A 24869-nucleotide genomic window follows, 5' to 3' on the forward strand; every position below is an offset into this window, starting at 1 on the left:
TCCTGAAATTAGGGCACCTGTTTTCCTTTCCTGCCATCTCAGCTTTCTCCAACTGCATGTATGTTTGCATGTCTCTCCAAAACCAAGATTGTTCCCAAACGCCCTGATGGCGCTGGTCATCTGTGGGGCAGGGGGGCACAAAGGGCCGTTGTTGTTCACTAAAAGCCAAACCTGACAGTTTCGTTGCCCGCGGTGGGACTGACTCCTCTGCAGGTAGCAGCAAGGCATCAGCAAGCCCGACTGCTGCCTCAGAGGTGCGAGCTCTGTCTCCAGGCCGTACCCAGTCACTGCTCTGCACCCCTGGCCGCACCAGCCAAGTGCAGGGGCATATTGCGCCTTCGTGGCGAGGCAGCGACCTCCTGCAGCGGGCTGGGTGAGCCTTCAGGGCCGCCTCGCAGCGCCGTGCCTTGCTCTGCAGAGCGATGCGCTGCCTGGGTACGGCCAGGTCTTCCTACAGGAACAGCCCCCCTGGTCCTGCGGGAGTTTTACATCAGGACGGATCCGGGGTTCACCGCTGCCCCTCCGCTGAGCTGGGGCACCCTGGGGACGGGTTGGCTGCAGCAGGAGAAGCAGCCAGAGAGAGAACTCCGCAGTGCTTAAGAGCGTAAATTAAGATCTGTTGTTACTTGCAACTTGCCTCCCTTCCTCCTAAGTTTCCTTGCAGCTCGAGGAAGCTGAGCTGGCTCATCTGGGACAGCAAGGGCTGCCCGGGCCCCCTCCCTGCGATCCCCCGGTGCCTGATCCAGAAGCAGCTGCGTTTGCCCACACCTCCAGAGCTGTCACCTCTTGTGACAATTCAAACTGTTAGAAGAAGGTGTGGTTAGGGACCTTTTTTTTTCTTTTTTTTTAACCTTCCTACAATGGGGACAGCTACCCATTTAGATGCAACGGCCCATCTGTGCGCAAAGGGAGGCTTTACGCTGCGAGAGCCTTGGCTGCAGGAGAGGACCTGGGCTGTCTCCGTCAGAGATGTGACAGTTCTGGTTTGTGAACTTGTTTTTTATATCCTAACAAAAACAAGAGATATGTAAATTGCAGCCAGTTCCTTTCCCCTACCGATCAGATTACACTGCAGATATGCAGACAGCAGTATTATAGCAAAGGCTAAATCTTGTAAACGCTAAGAAGCGTCCACAGCGTCAAGGCCCCTACTTCATACAGCTTTTTGCATCGCTGAGGAGGACATCCCAAGGTTACTTGGTGCCAAACATTCCCATGCAGCACTTCTCTGGGTCTCTCAGGGTGTATTTATCTTGGTTTTTGTGTCTAACACCTCCAACTCTGATATATTTATCCTTGCAAAAAGTCCTCTGAGGGAAGGCAGTTCTGTTAATCACTGCTGTACAGATTGGGAGTTGCTGGATAAAAGGCTAAATTAATTTCTTGGGACGTTTGTGGCTGTGCTGGTCTGCCAGGCACCAAATTAGCATCAGGCCCATGTTGGTCTCTGAACCACTGTGGCCGCTGATTGTAATCGCAGCAAGGGGAAAGGACTCTTCCTAACGCTGAACACAGCCCAAGAAGAATCAATGGCAGAGTTGAACCGATTGAACTTCCAGCAGGAGTCGATTAAAAGAAAATTATATATTAAAAAATGAAACACACTTTGAATGCACTGCCTTAACTCTTCATTAACCACATGCTCGGCAGTAAGTTGCTGTACAACTTGTTACAGACAGACAAGCATTAACACTATAATAAGAATGGCTCCAACAATATTTTCTACATTCAAGCAGCTGGAAAGGCTCTCCAGGGTTCAGCCTGTTGTATGTGGCTGGGGGAGGGCTGCCAGGAGTACCCCCACCCCAGTGCAGCCTGAGTCAGCATCGGTAACCCCTGCTCACAGGCTGGGGAACGGGATGGGGAAAGCAGTGATCCTGATACGGGAACAAACCAATCCTAAACTTCCCAAGCAATACTGTGTCCATAAAGGCAACTACTGCACTCTATGTACTGTAAAGAAAATGTAAGCAGGGAGATTACATTACCCTATGCATCACTGCTGCCTCTGTTAGGACAGTGTGTCTACAGCTCACCAAAAATGGTGACAAGTTGGTTCAAAGATGGACTGGAAAACACTGGACTACTCCAGGCTTAAGGAAACTTCTTGGCATCGAAGAAAGATGGGTGGCTGGTCAGGCCTGACTTCGTTATCTCTGAGACTCTTTATGAGCGAGACAGAGGCTGTGCAGGAGGGCAGGTCTTCCCTCCCCACACCCCAGTCCTAGGACAGGATCAAGCACCCTTAAACAAAGCCGATCCCTTTTTTTTTTTTTTTTTTTTATCCAAGTGACAAACTGAATAGCACACATTCTTTACAGCCTAGCAAGAAAAAGGTATTTCAGCCAGTCTGGCACTGAACACAACAATGCACTCTTTTAATGCTAATGATAATTAACCATTGTAACAATTTGCCAAAGGATGTGGTAGAGCTTTTACTCCAAGACATTTTTCAAATTGAAATGGCTTTTTCCTCCCCTATATGAGAGAGTGTACGTACATACATATATTCCCACTAAAAGAAGGATTTGTTCAGGAGAGCCATACTAGATAACCAAACTGGTAGAATCAGCGATCACAAAGTTGCAGACGACCAGTGCTGTGCACACCAGCTCTGTGCAGCACCCAGAGAGACCCAGGCTACGACGACTGACAGCCCAACCCGTGGGACAGGGCTCTCCAGGATGGAAAACTTCTGGCATCAAAATTTTCGACTGACTTGAGACACGTACCAGGGCAAGCTGGAGGTGCCCTGCTGATCACGGGCTACCGTGGTCGCAGGGAAAGGCTGAGGCAGAGAGCCCAGAACTGGCCTGTACGCAGCACTGGTGTGTCTGCGGCAGCACCCGTGTGACTGTGCCAATGGAAACCTGATTTATATATAACTGGATGGAGCTAATGCTCAGCCAGTAACATTATATGATGGTTAAACTTTAGACTTAGTTCAGAAAACATATTGGCTGAGAGATTAACAGTGCATGATAGGATCTTGGCAGCAACCTTGCCTCTACTCCTCAACCACAAAAACATCTTCAGAAACGGGTAGAGAGCATGGGGGTCTACCTGGTGACAGGAGGATGTGGTTTTACTGGGGAGAAAATCGTAGAGCTCCTGTCTCAACAAGACTACATCAAAGAAGTCAGAGTCTTTGATTCAGTAGCAAGAGGAGAAGCAGAAAAATTCACCATAGGTAAGAAAAGTGCATCAGCTTCATTCAGCAGCCATAACACCCCTTCTCAAGACAGCTGGTATTATGTTGGAGATGCCGCAGTTACAGGCATGGGGGGCAGGAGCCTGGATTAAACAGACTGGATGAAGAATAATTTCCAGCACAGAGAGGTTTTTCAGCAGAGGAGGTAAATCAAAGCAAACAGATCCATAGTGTGTAAGCCCAAGAGATATATCACAAGGAGGATCTAAGTCCCCACTCAAAGATCAGTTGTAAGGAGCAACGTGCACACCGAGTACCCGACATGCGCAGTTGGCTACCCGCTTTGTCTCTGCTCAACCAGTCTAACAGCAAAGGGAACAAAAAAATCATGTTCCTGAACCGCTCCAACCAGTTACCAATTCTGAGAAAAATAACCCAAAACCCCTGACAATAACAGAATCAAGATCAGCATCTGCAGCAGGGATGTAAAACAAATTACCGAAATAACAGAGAGAAACCTATAGTAGCCTTACTGTGCTGCACATAGAAAAGGAAGAGGTGAGTCTCAGTAAACACAAAGATACTAATCTATTTGATCATATTCGGAGAGCTGCCTTCTGTTTTTTTCACCATGGTTGATTACACTGAGGTATGTTGGGGGAAAAACAACCTGTTTTACTGGGTTTGAGAATACCCTCACAAAACAAGCCGATGATGCAGCTCATGGTGGCCCCGCTGGGCTAATGGTGAGCTGGGTCCCCCTCTCTGATGGCCCAAACCTTCACCTTGCTTTGAGCGAGAGAGGAAAAAAACGTAAGGGAGATCCTACCTGTTAGGAGAGATCAATAGAAAGGAGAGACACGGAAAGCCAGTTAAAAGACTCCCAGGGAAATACCCGTGTCAGAAACCCTCCCTTGGCAGCTGAACTCACCAGACTGGTTTCCCCAGGCTTCAGGTAGCCCGCTGCCCTAAAAGCACCCATAGTTGAAGACAAAACTGTTTAAACCTTAGGGAGGTGCCATAATCTGTGCTCCAGGAGAGGTCTGTGATTGGCACAGCAAATCGCAGAAAAATGAGGCAGAAGCGGCACCACGGGGCCGTCCCAGCTCCTGTCCCTCTGCCCCAAGGCAGAACCAGCTGTGCCACCACCTCCCCTCCCGACAGATGTTTTTCTATCTCACTGTTGGTACGGTCTGATCTGCAGTTTAGGTCCTTGATTTCTCATCCAGCCTTAAAGGTAGAATAGGTGAAACACTGTCATTCTTTACAACAGCCTTCATGATCGGAAAGCCACCTCCTGCCACTCCGTACTACTCTCTCCTTTAAGCTAAAGCAGCTCTCACGTCTCCTCCCTCCCCCACAGCTCACACGTGCTGTCTGTGGGCACTGGCGTTCCTCTTCTGGAAGAGGGGCACCGAGCCTGGGATGGAGAAGCCGGCTGTGGCCTTCCCACTGCTGAGCAACACCAATGGGTTTATTTCCTCCATCCTGCAAACTGCTCTCCTGTTCGTACCCGTCAGTACGGTCATGCCTTTTTCACAGTGACAAGACCCCACTGACAGGCGATAGCTCCTGAGCTGCCCTGGCCCAGCGTCGTTCTTTCACGAAGACCTGCTGCCTCTTCCCTCCTGAGCCCAACAACTTCTCCTTGCCCCTATCAGATGTCACCTTGGGGGGGGGGAGGTTCAGACTACCTTAGTTACACTCAGCTCGTGCTGTAAATCCTCCAGCGTACTCTGAGTCCCTCCCAGTCTGATGTTATCTGCTGAGCTAACGAACAAATCTGCCAGATTTTGGTGAAAACAATAAAACCCACTCAAATACAGCAATAAACCCTGGAGAACCCCAGAGCAGCCACCTACCACAGCCGGCAGTTCCCTGGGAACTGTAATTCAGCCAGCTCTGTGCTCACCCTCGTGTGCCTTCCTTAGACCATCTCTCTTGCTTACGAGAATGACACGCTTTCCAAAGCCCTCCTAAAATCAAGATAGATGACATCGACCTGTTCCACAATATCCGTACAGCCTGTTAACCTGTCATAAGAACAAAGGAGGTTTCTCTGACTTGATTTGTTCTTGACAAATCCATGTCAGCTGCTTCTGTTCCCCTTTTTATCCCACAGGTGTTCACACACATGTTGCTTAAATGTGTTCCTGAATTTCCTGGGGTTGAAATCAAGCTGTTCTGTAATTTCCTGGCTCTTCTTTACCTCCTCTTTAAGCACCAGTGTGTTATTTGCTGTACTGCAGTCTTCCAGTGCTGCCAAAATTTCTCCAAAGTAGCTGGTAACGCAATAAAGCTGCAGTTACATCCACCACCTCTTTAGCAGCCCTGAATAAAGCTCATCAGGCCTCATCAATTGGAAAATTTCTTGCGGTAGCATTGTATCCTCCCCGATTTCGGCTGAGCTCTCATCATTCTCTTCCTGGTCTTAACTGCACCAGCTGCCTTAAGACAGGTGATGAGAAAGAGACTATTGAACACTTCAACCTGACTGGTTACGGGCTTTCCCTCACCACGAAGTAGCAGCAAAATCCTCCCAGCACGAGGCTGCTGAGGTCCTGCTCCACCTTTCAGCAAGAGCATCCTCTGTGCTCGGGTCCCCCAGGCAAGTGTATTACCTCTGCTGCATGGACAACGCCTGCCTGCCTTTTCCTACCCTAGTCTCAGTCTGTGCTTTAATATTAAACTAACTTAATATTAAAACTCCTATAAGCTAGTCCACCAAATCTTGGTTATGCTAATTAAGAAACCGGCTTGACCTTTTTGTAAAACTTCTGCATCTTCCTACCTCTCGTGCTTCTTAGCAAAGGCTCACCTGGCTAACCTACTGTCTGGAGGTTTGTCCCTCCGTGGAGTTCCTGAGGAATAACCCTGTTCTATTACCACTTTGTCCTGGGAGTTGTTCACTGAGGGCTTCGCTGTCATAATACTTCCATGGCTGGTGTCACAGACCCTTCCCTGAGCTGCTCGCTTGTATGATCCTTCAGAAGTTGCTACTCTGATCCCTGGCTGCACGGGGCTCCCCAGGAAGCCACCAGCCCAGGGCAGAGGAGACATCCCCCTCCCAAAGCAATCCTGTGACTGCTGCTGCTGTCTGGATTATTACGAAACCCCTAAGGAGTACAGCTTCCTGACCCCAGCTTCTTCTTGGCCTATTCCCAACTACAGAAAAAGAGAAAAATCCTACTTCAATGTTACAATACTGTCTCAAAGCAAGAAAAATAGTAGCAGATGCCAACAGTAGCCATGTATGGAACAGGTATTGGGGGGTGGGGGGAATGGAGGGGAAAAAAAGCCCTTCTAAATGGCTCAAAGGGAGGAATTAGCTATGAAATTTTTCAACTTGTTACATTCATTTCCCTTCCCCTCCATAGTATTTGCAATTTAAATAAAGCTCTGTGCAACATCCCTTGAACTCGCCTAGTGTTATTCCCAGCAAGCTCTAAAACTCTTCGATCTGAAGGAAATTATCCGGCACAGCATCACTCACGCACACATCCGGGAGCAAGTCCCGTGGCCAGCTGCAGCTCTGGGCCAGCAGCCTCCTGCTCTGGCTCGGCACTGTCCTCGGACGCGTGCTAGAGATCTGCACCGACAGCCACAGCTATTCTGACCCACAGTCGATGCAAACTGGCAAAGTGCTAAGCTGAATTAAACCAGATGCAGATCTGGCTTCTTGGGGTTCAAAAGTAGGGATGTATTTTCCGCTGGTGTGATATATTCAAATGGCTTAGTTGTTAATTAGAGTGTGCTTCAGCTTGCCCTGCAGAGAAGAAAGCTTTCCAAGCAGGATCGCCATTCTGCAAGAAGGTGAGGATGCTGATTTGTACTTTTCTTTTTACCCTGCATCTATGATTATATTATTTTTCTCCAGCTACCACTCATGTGATAGTGATGAAAGGAGACATTCGAGACTACAATCTGCTCCTTGCTGCCATGCAGGGAGTTCACGTGGTTATTCACACAGCTGCTATTGTGGACTACAGGAACACTGTGCCCTTTTGGGAAATGAGAGCTGTCAATGTTGGGGGTAAGCTCTTTAAAATAAGCAATTAAATACAGGCTTACATTCACACACCTTGCTGTAGTCATTCAAGAGGCTACAAAAAACATACCCTCTCTGATCTAGTGCTCCCTTGTCCCCTGAATTTCACGCACACAGCTCTGCTACGAGATGAGAAAGGTGCCCAGGACCTTTCCTTTCGAGCAGGGATGCTTCTGCCTCTGCCCCTCTGTCCCTGCTCAGGGCAGGCCATGCTGCTCCTCTCCACTGCTAAAGCTTCATCTCAGAAAGTCACATCTAGACCCAGTTACAAGTCAAGGTAACATTCACTATGTGGTCAAGGGTACTGAGGTGATTCCGAACATGCCTGTAGCGGTAAGAAACCGTTTAGCATGTGACAAGGACAACAATTGTTAACCCCTGTTCTAGATAGCTTACAGCTTTCCCAGGGATCTCCAGGGAAAAAACCCTGCAACATAAACCAGCACAAGCCTATACCAGCTGAACTGCATCCACACTATAAGGGTGTGATGTTATTTTAATTATAGTCAGAGTTCACAACCATTATGTACCTACAAGCCATGCATAACTGAGAGCTCCACAACACTTTCTTCCTATCACCAAGAGCTGATTTCATGTTAGGTTCAAGATCTGCTTAAAGAAAATTTGTTCATAAATCTAAGAAATAAGCACAGGCTATAAAAATAATGAAATCCCTATTACACCAGCAATTCCAATGGCACCTCGGGCTGTTAGCTACTAAAATAGTTGTTAACCACAAGGAAGGAATTTTATATATTTTTATATATATACATATCTCAAACTCAATTACTGCTTAGGGCTTCTACTATTTGCTGATACATTTGAGGGCAACATTTAAATTCCATCCTTCTTTTCATTGCTGTAGTTGTTTTCAAAATAAGATGCTTTTAAGAGCCTGTGCTGTGCCTGTGTACTGAGAATATTCAGAGCCTGAGGGTTCCCTCTGCCTTTTAATGGCTTTGTGAAATCTTCCCCTTCATCGTCTGCTTGCTATGAGCAAGGTGCTTTAGCGTAGGGAGGATTTCACAGATAGCGGTGAACACTGGGCAACTCCCCTATTCTGCAAACCAAACCTCTTGCAGATGCTTGTGGCGTTCCCAGGAAATCGTACCCACAGAGGTTTTTCCAATGTGACCGAGCGTCTCTTTGAGGAGCACAGTCCGAAATGTCTTAACAGGACCTTTATTTTCAGGCAAACTGCTCTGCTGTTCTGCATTTCTGCCTCCCCTTTGGTGGTTCACGTAGACGTCCCTAAAATGAGGCTGCTGCTCCCACTAGGACTTCTCGAAGTCTTGAACTGAGAGATCAGTCATAGTTTTCTATTAAAATCATAGCAGCTAAAAAATTTAAAATTACCTGTATTTGATATCTGCTGTAGACTTAATGGAAAAAAATAGGGTCAGGACAGGTCAGCTCTATAATCCTCTAGCTGGCTCCTCTGTGTAGCTCAGGCCACAGAAATTCATCCAATTACTGCCTTAAGCACAACAATTTGTGGCCAAATTGGTCTATGCCTTTTCAAAAGACTTGCTGCCTAGAATTAAGGACTACAAGTTAATGGGCGATCTATCATGGCTTTCAGCAACCCATAACAATACTGAAGAGTATTAGTGTGGCTATGGTTAATTAACATTTCTGGCAAAAATGTACTTCTTTTGCTTTAATTCTCTCCTCTGATTCAAGCACTGGTTGCCAAATCCTTTTATAGTCTTTTTGCCTAGATTGAGGCGTCCTCTTCTACAAGAATTATTTTTTCCATCTAGTCACTTAAAGACTTCTTAATCTTCTTTTTGTTAAGCTGAATGGATTTTAACTCAGCTGTTTCCAGTGATGTTTCTCAACAGGGGTTCTCAGTTAACTTTACATATTGTGATAGGCTCATGGAGAAGTAAATTGATTCTTTTTCACCAGGTCTTCATATTGTTTTATGCCCTCTGAAACTATCCTAAATTCAGTATTTCCTTGAGAATTTCAGACTATGCCCTTAACAACAAAGAGAACAGAGAAATCAGAAGCCCTCTCATGCAAGACCTGCAGCAAGGCTCAAGGGCAGACCCTGATTAGCCAGGTATAAATAGAGCGGAGATTTCCAGAAGCCAACCCTACGAGCAGCTTCCTTTAAGATCCGCCTTATCAGATTTGAAGGCCCCCAGAGTAAGCAACCATGGTTATGCTGTTGTCACTGAGGTTCTCACAGAATCAACTTGAAAGAGTCATAAGTCATTTAAGCCCACCTTCTTCCCCAAAAGCCAACCAACCAAAACCCACACACACTGACCCACAAGTTCCGCCAGAGCAACCTTTCTTAAACCAAACCGTGCTTCAGACTCATTTGGATGTCATGTGGACTTGTAAGCTGTGCCCGCTCCTTTATTAAAGATTCTGCAGCTCTCCAGAGTCTGTTGCAATGATTTTCACCCTATAGCCACCCTATGGTCCTCCTGCAGAACTTCTACAGAGGAATATATGCAACTAAAACACAAACGCTTTTGCCAGGAGGCTGCAATTCACCATTCGACAGCCTGTCCGTGAATCAATAAAGATGGCGAACACGGAGTTTTGCTCTGCTGGGCTGTCAACCTCCTCCCTGTCAGCACCTATTAAGTAACCATTAAGTCCAAGTTAAGTCAGTTGTCAATAGCCACGGAGATTAAGCCACAGGATAGCTATAGATGTAACTGCTACTCTCATGTTATAACCATTCCTGTGCAAACGTACCTGAGGAACCGCAGCCTGCTCCTGTGGCTTTCCATCTTTTCAGCCGTAAAAAAGGTGGATCTGTTCCAAGTCAGAATCTCAAGGCTGGAAAACTCTTCCGATTTGCACAACAGGAATCAAGGCAAGGTGGTTCCAGTTTGTCCTCACCAACCTGCCCCACAGGTACTGGCCACGTGTTAAGGGCCTGCTGTGAGCTGAACATCCCATATATTGCCTACACAAGCTCCACTGCTGCGGTGGGACCCAACATCTCACATGAGCCTGTGCTCAGGTAAGGCTAAGCAAATAATTTCCATCGTTCCGGATTGCTGGTTAAACAGCAACGAAACCGCAGCCAGAGGGAGATTTTTGCTGTGGCTGCAAAGGAGAAGATACGTGTTCCCCTTTCCATTGATGCCTCTTCTCTTGCTTGAAAATCCTGCTTTGCTGCTCTTCGCTTCCAGGAACCGTACCTCCTCCCAGCCCATACTCGACCAGCAGCAGATATCACCGACTGAAAGAGCTGCTTGAGAGGTGTATGACCCGCTGCACCCCAAGGCTCTTGCCGTACGTACAGCCCCGCTCCTCTAAGCCCCAAAATCAGTTTCAGACAAGGTCTCAGATGCTTATGACCGTTTTGTGAAACGGTCCAGTCATCTCCTGGTCAGAGCTTTTGCTCTCCCCTCATACTAAGGCAATCCAAAGGGCAGGTGATGCTCTGCTGTCACCAGCCCCCTCTCGCCCCTCCTTGCAGCTCCACAGTGAATCGCTACCAAGCTTGTACCCAGCTCCTGTTATCAAACGCAGTCACATGCACACAAACTGGTTTAGCACTGTCTCAGAAGAAAGTTAGTTGGCCACATAGTCTTAGGGGACAGATTGCATTCGGTGTGACATTACCCTGCAGTATTAATGTGTAGTTACACTCCTCTGTGACCTGGAGCTGGCCTGTAAATTGTACCTTTCTATCCCTCACAATCCTTTTTCCTGGCAATATACTTACAAGGGCTAACTCCTGGACCTTAGACTGCTGGGCATTATGCTCAGCACCTCCCTTCTCTATATGGATCTTATAAGACCGACTCACAGACCCAGAAGAAGCAGCAGAGCTTTAGAAAACCTCCTGTGGCAAAGGTGGGATTTGGAGCAATACAAAGACAAGTGGTCAAAATTATGATTTGAAAGGGGTTTCCGCTTAGAGATCTTTGATGTCCAGAACTGATTTTCACAGTCAGTTGACATTCCCACTCAGGACTCAGCATCAGGATACCTTAGGTACTCATGGGGCAACAGAACCTGCACCTTGAGAGCAGGGCTGATATTTCTGAAGACCAGGAGCTGAAGTTTTAGGTCAAATTTGAAGTCAAGTAGAGATAGCTGCAATCTGATACACGCTGTTATAAAGTTTCCTGCTAATTTCAAGCCTGGTGGTAGCTATACAGACCTCTCAAACCATGGAAACTTGTGTGCAAGGGGGACTGGCTCAAAGTCAAGTTCTGTCTCTATAGGCAGCCAGTCCAGTCACAGCTGGCTTCAGTCCTTTGGCTCTAGAAATGTGAGCCCATATAGAAAAAGCTGCTTAAGACATAACTTGAAATGGCCTACAAGCCTAACTTTCATGCTTACAAGTAAAACTAAGGCATAACCTGGTTGTTTTGAAAAGTGCTCAAGCACCAAAATCTGTAAAATAAATGTCTGGTTTATGAAAAAAATCCATGAGAGCAACAAACCTCAATCCAGCTGTGTCCATGAGCACTAGGAGCTCTGTGTCACTGAAAAGCTATGGGATTTTGTCATTAGCATATCTAAATAATTTCTAAAAATGAGGGTAGATACAGGCATATCCTTAGTATTTTAGTCCTGAAAAGATAGATGTGAATAGACGTCTTGAAAAATCTACCCCAAATCTTGCCGGCAAGGACAGTCCTTTGGCTGGCAATGACGGTACCAACGGGTGCAAGCAAAAACCCATCCAGGCTGACGCTCACAGAGCTACGCAGGAACACGCTCTGCCCACCAGCTCCCAATCCTTCCCCCCCCCACAAATGCAAACAAACCCACCCTCAGAGCCTTCAACTAATTTTGCAGAACACACTTAGGTTCTCCCGTGGTGCGGCGAGAATGCCCGAGAGCGTGGTCTTCATTCTGCAGTGATTCTGATTTTAAACTAAGGGAATTGCATAACACAAACCGAGAGAAGGGACAGCCCCCCAGTCAAAAATGACATCATCTGTCTCAACAGGGAGCCCAGTAACGACTGGAAGACAATGTAATATGCCTCTTTTCCAGACTGAAAGCACAGGTGCACTGCTTTCCCCTTCTTCCTCCTCTTCATCTCCCCTGTCCACACCCCATCTGTTGTGCTCCTCTCTTCTCCCTCACAATCCATGACCCTTCCTGCCTGCCTTTTTCTCCGTCCCCCTTCTCCATCATTCCTCGTATAATTTTATTTAACTCACTTTTACGTGCTTGGGAATTGACACAGACGAAGCATGATTAGTCTCTGGACAGGGTGATGGGTGCAGGGATAATGCTCACACCTCAGCATCCGACAATAATAGAAAATGCCTCTGTCAGTCTCAATCCCTCTGAGACAGCCACCACTGAGATACCTTCTGACAATACTGCTCCAGTCTTATTAGCGTTCAGTTATCTGTGATCGTTTTGAAAAGCAAGAGCATTATGCTGAGCTCTTTGTTACTACCAAGCTTCAGAAGGGGTGGGGGAAGGCAAACAGGAGCAGAGCACTGCAGCCCAGGAACTGCAGGCAGGTTTGCCCCTTTGTGAAGCTGCTGCTTTTTTAAAAGCTCTGCTAGGCAAAAAAAAAAAAAAAAAAAAAAAAAAAAAAAAAAAAAAAATTGGATTAAAAAAAGAAAGCAATTAAAACTAGAACTTCTAGATACCCCCCCTAATTGTCTTGGGCCTCTCCCAGGCTTGCAACAAACCACGCACAATCAATCTTTTGTCTTGCTTGTTTTCTGGTTTGTCTCTTGCTCATCACCCACAAACACAGAGAAGGGGAGGAAGGTTTTGTGATAAAAGCCCAGGGTGTGCGAGGAGGCTGTATTCCTGATGCTCCTAATTTATTTCTGTTGCTGTAGCGCAAGGCAGCCCTGCTCTCAGCTGGGATATCTGACACACAAGATACTCGACTGCCAAACAGGCAAGAGAAAGGCAACAGCATTATCCACATTTTACACAGGAAGATCTGAGCATAGAAAAGAGTAAGCAAGTTGCCCAAGGTTGAACAGGGAGCCTGAGTCAGAGCTCGTCCTCCCGAGACCCAGTGTTTGACAAAAAGACTCCTCACGGGCCACTTAACCCTTCCAAAAGGTGCGTCCCAGCCCCATCTGCAAAAGAAGCACGGTAATTCTTCATCACCCCGTGGGGGGTACCCCATACCTGGCAGCGCCTGGTGTTCATCTAGGGTGAATTTCTCTAGGAGAGCAAGATATAGAGGAAATTAATTTTAAACTGTGAAGAAAGTCTCCTGCAGCATGCAGAGGGAGCCTATCCATGCGGCAGGGGAGCAAGTGGCCACATGGTACTCGTGGATGGTCCTTCCCGATGCTTCAAGCCAGGTTTCTTCAGTCCCCAGCCCCTCCAGAGCCCACTGGAACTGCTTCACCAAATTCTGTCACGGACGAACATTTCTCTAGAACCACTGGGACAAAATGCCAGCACCCTGGTGGGGAACAGAGCTACTTTCTTGGATCTCCTTGGAATTATTTCAGGGCCTGTCAGGCCAGTTACATGCTAGATCCCACGGGCTTTCCTCCTTGCAGCTCTATGTTAGGAGGCTAGTGAGCTGGTTGCCTTCCATAATGGCAACCAAGTGTCCCCAGCATGGCTGCAAGCCCTGCTTGCCCTTGGTTATGGGCTGCTGCTTTGTTCTCTCCCTTGAGTGTAATTTGCTGGGGGAGAGGAAGGAATAATCCCAGAGCAAACCTGCTGATTGCATGTTTTCCAGGAGATCACTTGCATCTATAGCACATCACTGGCAAATGTCTCCCAACTCTAATCAACTCTGTGAGAAAATTAAGCAGCAGCTTCTCCTTTTAGTTCATGGCCCGTGAGAGGCTTTCCTCTACCTCTAATGAAAAAATGAAGTAGGACTGCTGTCATTTTCCTGCCCTTCATCTTCCTCTGCTCTTTCCAACTTGTTCAGCCACTTGTGAGTTACTTAAAAAGGTAACTCCACTGCTTTCCACTCGGCCTGCCAGAGGGCTATTTGCTTCAATCACACTCTTAAACAAAAACAAATCGAGCTCTCAGAAATCAAACCACCATGCTCATGCAAACCCGCTTATGAACAGCCAGAACCACCTGGTATTAACTGAGGCCTTATTTTTCCCAAATCCTGCAGCAAGGATCTCCTGCAACTCACAGCCAGTGGTAAGTCCCTGGAGAGCAGGGACTGCAGAGTAAATCACACTGTGACAAATGTCTCCAAGCCCCGTGCTCTACTCCACGGTCACTCACTGTCTCTCACAATCTGTTTCAGAAGAGCTGAGGACACCAAATACAATGGGGCAGTGGAGCTGCCTTATGGGAAGACAAAGACTGTGGCAAAAAAGCGTGTACTGCAAGCCAATGGAAAAAAAGCTTAAAAAGTCCATGGTAGCACCCCTGGTATTAAAGCACAGGATGGGTGGAAGGAGAGAGGTGGTTAGAAAGACCCAAATCAGCCCTAAATGTCCAGAGCACCTCTGCAAATGTTGACTCCTCTAGACCAATATTCCCAGGTTTTATTACTGTGGAAGATTTCATCTCTGAATCCATCAGTCACTAACATCCCTCCCTGATTTTACAGCTAAGCAATGGTGATAAACTCACAACCTGCATCATCCGTGCAAACACAGCGTATGGGGAGAAAGCAACGTTTCTTCAAGCGTTGTATTTGCTTGCCAAAGCCAAGACTGGTGCCTTGAACTACCTGGAGCCTGAAAACACAGCGTGTAATTACACATACATGGGTGAGCAAACGATTGATCTCTTTGCACGTGGTGCTACCAGGCTGGTTTAGTCACAGGGGATTTTACATGTCAGCTTAACCATAATCTTCCAGGACAGAGGGGTGAGCGTGGTGAATGAGCACAAATATTTTTATAACCACAAACCTTAGACTGGCTAAAAGAATTTTTAGAACAGTTGTTTACATTCTACTGTTTTTCTTGGGATGGGTTTTCTTCTTTTTCCTCCCCTCAATGTAGGGAAAATGTTTAGAAAACTGAAAAAAAGAGTCAGTGGAAAAAAGGATCGCAATCTCATCCGTCTTTCTCTAGGTAACAGTTTCAAGGGACATATTAGTGGAGAGAGAGAGAAATTCAGGCAGTATTTTTCAAACATTTTTGTTTTGAAAAGACAATTTCTTCCTCATTAGAAGAAATTAAACTAACACTACTTGTAAAATTCCTTGCCAAAAATGGCTGTACCAGATAACCAATTTTAGCAAGCACAACAAGCTACTCACAAAATGTATAGAAAGAGCTTGTTGTGGTGTCAAATGCATTTCAGGGGTATATAACTCACCATTAAATCACGCAGGGGTTTAGTTATTTCTGTACGGCACACCTACATGTCTTTTTCCAAAAGTGCAGATAACAGTAGTTTGAAAATGCTGTTAGAGAAGAATCAGGCCTAGATAAATCAAGTGACTTCTTCAAAGGCTCACAGCAGAGCCAGGAATAAAACACTTGTGCGCTGCCTCCCATTCATCCTGCTCTCGCTACAAAACATTGCCCTTTTGCTTCACATGAACCAGTATCACAAGGCACATTAATTGTCCAGCTCAAAGGGGAGACCAAAGGTTTAAAGGATCTTGGAGGTCTGGATTAACTACTCCGTTTCTCTACAGTACAGCTGAGTAACACGATGAGTGCTTCCCCTGCTTCACAGCACTGAAGCCGGTGGATCCAACGTACCCAATCTATGGCAACAGGAAAATTTAGCTCCTTCTGAATAACTGTTTCTCCCTCCCTCATGTTTCTCCAGGGAACACTGCATGGATACGTGTTGTTGCAGCAAGGACCTTCCAGCTGAAACCAGACTTACTCGCAGGACAAGTGTAGTATTCCTGTGATGACACTCTAACAAACACAGGGTTTCTGATCAGGCACCAGCCGTGTCCTCTATGGACCCCTCAGTAAGACCAGGCTCGCATATCTCTTACTGGAGCATGTAGTTAATGATATAACTGCACAGGATAATCAAGATTATCTTGTAACTTTTCTGGAAGCCACAGCCTTTCCCAAACCTGCCTTTACTGAACATGATAGTCCCTGCCACCTCCTACAAGACAAACAAAGCCTTCAGGCATTTTGGGTGCAAACCGCTCTTCACCTGGAAGGAGCAAGCACAGAACTGCACCGTGGTTGAAAGCAGCTGTAGGGAACCTGGAACCCCCCCAGCTTCACAAAAAGAACTAAGCAGAATGTTTGGGGTAAGGAGAGAGCTTATCACCCCAGCAAGTTTCATCCAAACTTCACAACACGCACACATCTTTGGCAGGAATTTTGCAATCACTGCAAAGTACTGGTACTGAGACAGAGAAGGAGCAAAACTCTTGGACTGCAAGCACGTATATACCCTCATCACGCCAACAACTCAGCTATTTTAGGTGTGATATAAAACATCAGGGTGCATTTGAAAGCATCCTCTGGCAGCTACGGGCACGCAGATGCAGGGCTTGCTGGACTCGCTCATTCCCATGGTGCCACCACTGCACAGGGATCACTCATGGGAACAAGAGAGAGGTTCAGACAAGAGATGGTGCACAGCAAACACCTTTTTGATTTAATTATTTAACCGGTTTTGTTCCACAGCCTGATGAGCCTCTATCTTTTTCCATACTCAGCAAATGGACCTCTGCCTTGCCATGGTTGTACCTGGCCCATACACTCAGGGGGTCTTCAGTGATAATTTTGGGAAAGACAAGGAACAGCAAGTTCTTACTCTGTTTTAGGGTTTAATAATAATAATAAAAATCCCTTTTCCAGAGCTACCTTTTTCAAGATGCTTCCTGTTATTCTTAAGGTGTGGGACCACTCGTGGGAACAAGAGAGAGGTTCTTAAGGTGTGGAATATTCTGTCTGTTTTGAATTATCATCCCTATGAAAGAAACTTCCAATCTCTTGTGCTAATAATGTATAGGCTGATTTACTTTCTAATCATATGGATGGATAACTGATGTCTACAAGCTTAGAGGTGGGATTCATATTGTTCGTAACTCAAAATCTCTTACCTCACAGCATTCTAACAGCAAAGCAAAACAGATTAAAGCCCACATTCAGCTGCTGTGCTGGCAGACAGCAACTTCAAGTGAAGGCCTTAGGGGCTGCTTTTATGCTAAATAACACCTGAACTTCAGGAGGAAGAGGTCATTTCAACACATTCCACGGCACTGAAGCTACACCATCCACCTGGGACCAGTATTTCACAGATGACACAGATGGGGCAGGCACTTCCAGAAGACTCACAACATAACCTGCAGTTTGTAGCAGTTTATCAAGCTTCTCTGTTTCGTAAGACATACAGGGAGACTGGTAAACCTACATTAAGCATAACAAGAGATTTCAGTTTTCACTTGATCTTGAAGGAATGAGATGCCTTTACAATACTGGTTTAAATCTAGAATTAATTCTGTTGGTATCACACTTTTGTGTTCTGTGCATACCCATCTCTCCAGTTTTCCTGCAGTAGAACTCTGCACATGCACAAATAAAAGCTTATTTTAATTACAAGTGCCCTGATGCTCCTGGAAAAAGCAAGTTTCAGCATGGTATCCTTGATGCAAGTGATCAAAATTCGCTTCTTGTTAGTCACAGTAGTTACCCAAGAAGTAAAGCGAAGCAATACGGTGTGAGTTGCCGAGTTAACTTCACCAAAATTCACACTCACTAGAGAATTCTTTGCAAAATGAACTTACAAATAAAAAATCCTTTTCTGTGGTAATTCATTATTAATTTCATATAAAAAATAAATTTTGGGGAAACTATTGCAATCTGCTCATAGAGAATTTGGGAAGGTGAAGTGTGCAAGTTATCAGTCCCCATCTATTTCTTGTCCTACCATTTGTGCTGGGAGGTTTTTAAGAAAGGGGTAATAAGATTGCTGGGTTTTCTGTTTCACTAAAAATCCCCATTGCAGTTTTTTGCCATTCTTCAAACGGCAGGCGACAGCTTGCTAAGAATTTAACAGAGGAATCTACCCCCAATTTCTCATGCACGTTGCCAGAGCATCACCACAGTATAACCACGTTGACCTCAACAGGTTTTAATGTTTCTGAAACCTGGGGTTTATCTTGCCAAAAAAGAGCCACTGGGTGGAGCTGCAAGTCTGTGAGACAGGTACCCTCAACTCATGAGTTCAAATGTTGCAGCCGCTTTTGCTTTAGCTGTTTTTTAAAAGAATGGAAAGATCTGCCCAGACAGCGAGGCTGATGGATGGGGTGGGAGTACCTGACCCATCCAGGTTTGTCCTCAGTCTGTGGCGTTTGGAGTTCTGGACTTCCCTCAGCTGGCTGGATGCAGTCATCGCTCATGTAATCAAAGACTGCAGAAATTATTTTTCCACTCAGAACTCATTAGAAAAGAGTAAAAGTTTGCTTTCTATTTTTAAAAACAGAATTAAATATGGCACTCTGACCTTTGAGAAAAATTGCCGAAGTATAACAAGCTGATGCTTTCAGTCCCACTCGGAGCCCTTGGTATACTCCTTTGTGGGATTTGGAGCTGCTGAAGATATCAAGATGGGAGAGTTGTCAAGCCCCAACACTATCCCAGAGATCAATGCCTTACAAGCCTGCCTGCTTTCAGAAACCTTGCTGGGAACCTCATCATGCTTTTGTTCCTGTCCTGCTCATCACCACCTATGACTATGATGCTTATCAGGATGCAGATGACATGCAGGATAAGGAGCAGGAATTTTTAAAGGTAGTTAAGCGCAGGATTTTTCAAAAAGTATCTGAATTAGTTGGCTGCTTAGCTCTTTTTTTATACCTACCCACCTCCCAAGCTTTGACAACAGCAAGTAAAGGATTCCCTTTCCCTGCTCTTGGTAAAAGTGGGGGGGAAAGTTAGACAGCAAAGCCTCTGTGCTGTTTTCCAAAAAGATGAGTAAGCTTCCTTTGGCTGCCCTGCATTTTGGCTCCTCCAAGCTAATGATGCTGCAGACTTCCTGTTAGATCCTTGATGTTATCAGATTATAACTTGTTTTCTCCTGGCAATGCTTTAATTCTTTCTACTGCGCTGGGTCGTCATTGGCTTTTCTTTGCAGGGTCTTAGCCCTATTATGTAACAGCAGCAGAAAAAAAAAAACCCAACAAAAAAACCAGAAAAGACAAATGTTTCAGATCTGTTTCTACTTCTGGAGAGGAGCCTTTGTGCACAATTACTCATCCAAGAGATTCAGCAGGTATAACTGCTTCCCCCAGGGGCTCCATTATATAATTGGATTTCAGCCATACAAATTAAATCCTATCTTACCCCTTAGTTAAGCCAGGCAGTAAGTATTTAATGCTAATATCCCTGACAACTATTGCAGGGAGAAGCAGAGATGAAGCACAGAGGAGACAGATGCACACATTCTCTACTGGAGGAGCAGGGAGGATGAGCAAGGAGTGCATTGACAGAAAGAAACCTGCTGTATTTTAAACACGGTTAAACTTCCCCGGCACGAGTCATGGCATCTGCTAGAGCTGTCGTCTGAGCTGGAACGTGCTTCTCCCTTTGCTTTCCATCCTCCCATGCTCCCCTGTGCGCACTGAGCATCCACTCCCCCAACACACATACTTCAAAGAGCCACATGCCTAACCCTGTTTGAGTTTCTATGGAAGTCTCTGTTCTTGTGCAACGTCTGAAGGAAGCGAGTTTAGTAATATTAAAACTCAAGCCAAACACACAAGCAAGCAAAGAATCCCCAAATTAAAAAGAAAATCTCAACCGAGTTACTCATTCATCTGCATTTTCTGTTGCGTTCTGTCTTCTCCCAGCAAGTTTCTTTTAGACAAAGCCCTCTGGGCAGAGACCATCTCTTTTGGTGTCTGGTACATCAGTCACATAGTTAGTACATAGTAATAAAGGAAAATAGATTCATGGTAGGAGTTAAACCAGTCAGTCTGGTACTGTAATTGGAACATAATCTCATATTGACAGTATTTAACACAGGATGCACAGGGAACAGATGGCAGCACGCCAGGCCTCAATCGTTCTGCAAATATTGGAAAGACATTTTCCAAGTCCAGCTCCTGAACCTCACCTCCAAGGTCGGAAGCTTTGCTCCCTCACACGGGCCCGGACCCACTCTCTAATCCTGGTTAAAGCTCAACGCACCCATGTGCTCCTGAGTGTGCAGGCAACCTGGCTAGCAGCGCTTTATTGCTAGCTATCTTACAAATGGTTAAAGAGAGACTGGAAAAAGCATCAAGGGCAAAAGTCTCTGACACCCGTTGGTACAAACAGTCCCAAACCTCTCGATACACACGCGAGCCTTTCCCTTACAGACGGGGATCTTGCCTGGGACACCAGACACAAAGCCACGCGTGCTCAGTGCCAGGGATGCCCACCAGCCCATCAGCCTGCTGCTTCTTTCATCTTTAAAATCTAAATTAACACAACTGGGCATTCTGGCAACAGAGTCGTTCCTCTCCCTAAGCCTAAAGTGCTGAACTAAAGCAGGTGAAAGGAGAGGAAGCACATTTATGTCCAAGATGCATCTTACGGTATGGAGTGAGACAGTGTAAGTGCAGACAGAAATTCAGCTTTCCAAGGCTGTGGGAGAAGTATACTTCTTCTCATATCTGCTACAGGAAGTTTAAATTGATTTTTCTCTATTTCAGCAATTAATTCCCATTAATCAACTTACTGTACAATGCTGCACTATAATTCACAAGTTTTATGTATTATATGAATAAAATTGCACATATATTTTTATGTGATTTTCCTTTAATTGAATTCCAGGGAGATTTATCTGCTGGGTTATTAATAAATCTTAATATGGCCTATAACACTCAATTGATATTTAATTAACCTGCAATAACTGCCTTGTAAAATGTAAATTAAATGCTTTATTTTTCCAGGCATATAACCTTAAATCAAATTCTTCATTCTACCAGCAAAGCAAAAAGGAGGGGGGAAAAAACCAAGATTGTAGGCAACCAAACCTTAGACCTGAAAATGTTTGATGTTTAAAGAGGTTCAAATTGGAAACTGGATCCATGCTTTGTAATCAGGTCTTCTCCCAAGGAAGTACTTTTCCACTGTCTCCCCACCTTTAAAGATCACAAGAATCTGGGTGGATTTAGATGAAACATCAAAATCTCAGGAAGCTCGAAGAGAAGTGAGAGGCGCCCATTATTAACAATAAGGTTGCAAATTCCCATAGGTATTGTGGTATTTGGCATTTTTCTTAAAGTCTTGGCTCCTAGAGTCACATTACCAAATGAGAATGTCAATTTTCATTTAAAAATAAAAAAGGGAAGATGTTAAAGCCCTTTGATAGGGGAGGAAGTTTGCAAACTTGAATGTCAAAGGCATGAGAACTAAGAGATGAAAATACATAAAATTTGATCTTTATCTTTCAAAGTATCAGAACTTTTTGAGAGACTTGAGATGTTTGAAAACCGGGAGGTGGCAACAAATGATCAAAACAGCCTTTACGAGAAAAGATGAGAACAGTCCAAATTATATTTTAAGATCAAACTGTTCTCCTCCCCCTCCCCTAGCAATTTACATAGATCTACATTAAATACTGCAAACTGCAACAACAACTATTCCTGATTTCAAAACGAGGATAGCTAGCTACCTTTGCAAAGTGATTTGAAAACTTCAGGTGAGTATGACTGTCTAAAATTGATAAGCCTATAAAGTTTTACTGCCATAGCATCTCAACTTTGTAAAGCTTCCTTTTTTTAATGCATGGAGCGGCCAATCTGTCTTACAATATTTTATTAAATAGGGTATTTCCACCAAAGGACAGTAACCCTTACTATCTGTAATCTGTCTGCATTAGATCACTTTAAAGGGTATTAAATGAAAATCAAAAGTTAAATGTACCATGGATTTTAAAGGTGTCACAGCATGGGAGAATAAAAATGAAGAGAATGGATTCTGACTTGCAACGAACGAACAGAAATAAATCCAGATCTTCTGTAATGGAAAGCTCATCCTCCCTCGCTGTTCATCCTCTCCAGTCCCTCAATCACCACCCCGCTTACATAAACTACAGCCAGCGAACCCCACTCCGCCTAACCGAGCGCAGCAGCTCTGCCCAGGAGCTCACAGGGCTGAGGGATTCCTTAAAACAGCTCCAGCATGCCACGTAGCAGGAGGGTACGTGATCCTGCCATCCCATAGTTACTCAAGGGCTTGCGTGAATTGCATTGCTTAGAAAAGCATTGCTGACTAGCCCAAATTTTGCCACTCTCACACTTTGCAAGCAACTTCGCTGCTTTAGAAGACGAGTACCTGGAGCAGGGAGTCAGCAGATGCAAGTGGCCTCATGCTCACAGTAATTGACTGGAATTTTGCAGACCTGGGTTTAATCCCCAGCTCCAGCACGGACTCACTGGGTGATTTACAGCAGGTTTTTCCCTCTCTCTCTCTCTCCCCCCCTGCCTCCATGTTTTATGATTTTTGGCAATTGATCAGAATTAGCCTCCTCTCCTTCTCTTACCTTTCATCTTTCTAATGGAGGGAACGCATCCTGCAAAAGTGCTGCGTGTGAGCTGCCGTCAGCCGTTGCCTGGGGGGAGCTGAGCCCAGCGTGAGCCTGCAGACCACAGCTCCTTCCCAGGACCGTTGTATTTTACTCTCCTGGGTAAACACGGACGTGGTAGGGGCTTGCTTCCCCCCCCCCAAAGTGGATTTCTAATGGAGCTGAACCTAGCACAGCTCTCACTAAGGACTGACATGACTGGCAGTACACATTTCCTTGGCTAGCACTTTTTATCAGGCAAAGTCACCTGGAAGCTGCATCGGAAAGAAACACAAATCCCACCTACCCACAGACTACTCCTAATGATGCTCCTGTGAATTAAACCAGAACACAAGGAACAAATGTAATGGATCAAAAACTGGGGGGCCGCAAGCTGTCAGAAGTGCTTAGGCCTTAGGACCTGACAGGTTCCCCCCAGAAATTCTACCACTGAGTTTAATAAGAGCAGAAGTGAGCCAGACGTAGGACTGCTGGGGGGACCCGTGTGAACAGCCTGTCTCTTGGGGATGTACGAGCAGACCCGTCATCGTCTGAGTTGCTTCTTTCTACTCTGCCCACTAGACTATGCTATATATCCACATAACTGTGCTATAGTCATATATATATACACACACACATATGACTAGTCTTAGTCCTAAATGCCTTTTTGACCCTACCACCCTCCTTTTACATCCCAGCTCCAGTCTCCTTTCCTGTAAGAAACACAGCAGGCTAAATATTTCTGACATTTCCACCATGCCCAACGCCACCTTTTGTGCAGGGCTCTCACAGCAACAGCCTTGGTGGGAACGGAGGGAATTCACCTGCTTGGCAGATACGGCTGATAGCAAACCAGTTTCACAGCAAGTAACTGAGAAGCAAAACATCTACAGTCCTGCTGCTGCTGATACCGCTGGGAGTAATCCCACTTACACACAGATAGGTACTGACTATGGGGGATCCTTAACAGAAGACAGACACGGCACTTGCAAGCTTTCCTTTCTCAAAATTCACATCTGGAAATGAGCAATTGAGCAAGAACCAGCCCCACGAGACATCTAAATCAGCCCATCTTAATATTGGGCACATGCTCTTAACTCGCACGTTGCTGTGCATTCAAATGATTAATGGTTCAATATAAAACTTACATAGCATTGTACAGTGGTACTGTAGCACATCACCTAGATCAATACGCATGCCTTGCCCCAGGAGAACAACTAGGGGTTTTAAACCAAAGAGAATTAGGTGCCTGATTTCTATTGCATTTCAAAGGAATTTAGAAGCTCTGCTCTCTCTCAGAAACCTCACCAGACTACCTTAGAGGCTGTACACATGCTTGACATGACACCAGATAATGTTTGTGGGCTACGGCATAAATGGGGATTACTGCCTCTGAAAAGGAGGACTTGCTGAAGTGGCTGTGGTTTAAGGAAGGATTTGAAAGGGGAGAGAAGTACAGAGGAAAGCTGTTCTAGACAGTAAGTCACATAAGAGAAGGCTTAAAATCCAAGTGCATGAGGAAATGAAGGGATCTGAAAAGGAAGGGATTTGGGATAAATGAGAGGAGGAGGAGGAGAAATGTCAGCTAGCCGCAAGATTACATGGGGCAACGTGTGAGCTCCTTCAGCCCTTCTTCACGGGGTGAGTGGAGTGATGGGAAAGAAAAGATGGATCAGCGAGCTTCTTGGGCCGGCTGCAGGAGAAAAACGGGCATCCGCACAGTCATGGTGGGAATAGAGGGAATTTGGTGAAACTACAACCCAGCTTGCTGAGATCACAGAGTAACCGATTGTTACAGGCAACTCCAGTGGATGTGGGGGTCAAAATGCAGCCAGTGGGCATCCAAGCAGAGAGTGAGCGCTGCAGCACTGGTCAGGAGAGGAACGGTGTGGGGAGGAGCAGGGAGCTGAGACGGTGCAGCTGGTGGAGTAGAGTGGCGTCATGTTCACTCATCAGACTGAATTAAATAGGACTGGCTCTGTTCGTGGATTTTCCTGCACTAGTTTGCACTGGTTATCACAGATAAGCCACATTAATGCAACTCTGTTGTGATGTTGGGAAACCTCAATAATGGAAATTAACTGCTCTGTATGGACGGATGAATGGAAGTTACACAACCTCTGCCCTATTTCCGAGAAGCACAGCAATATTGAGTGGGTGCTGCCAAATTTAATAGCTGTTATCAAAATCAAGGAAAGGACCTCCATTCAAAAGGTAACCAGGAGAAAAAGGAAGGACTTGGTAGCATTGCACAACCAGAACAACTCTGGATTCACACCA

The 24869-nt window shown here is 45.6% G+C and overlaps 1 pseudogene; it reads left to right on the top strand.

The window, feature by feature from the left end:
* The first annotated feature begins 1859 nt into the window (after positions 1 to 1859).
* LOC121084333 lies at positions 1860 to 16324 on the top strand (annotated as a pseudogene).
* Positions 16325 to 24869: the final 8545 nt, after the last annotated feature.

Source organism: Falco naumanni, chromosome 1 (genome assembly GCF_017639655.2).
Source record: "Falco naumanni isolate bFalNau1 chromosome 1, bFalNau1.pat, whole genome shotgun sequence".
NCBI lineage: Eukaryota > Metazoa > Chordata > Aves > Falconiformes > Falconidae > Falco > Falco naumanni.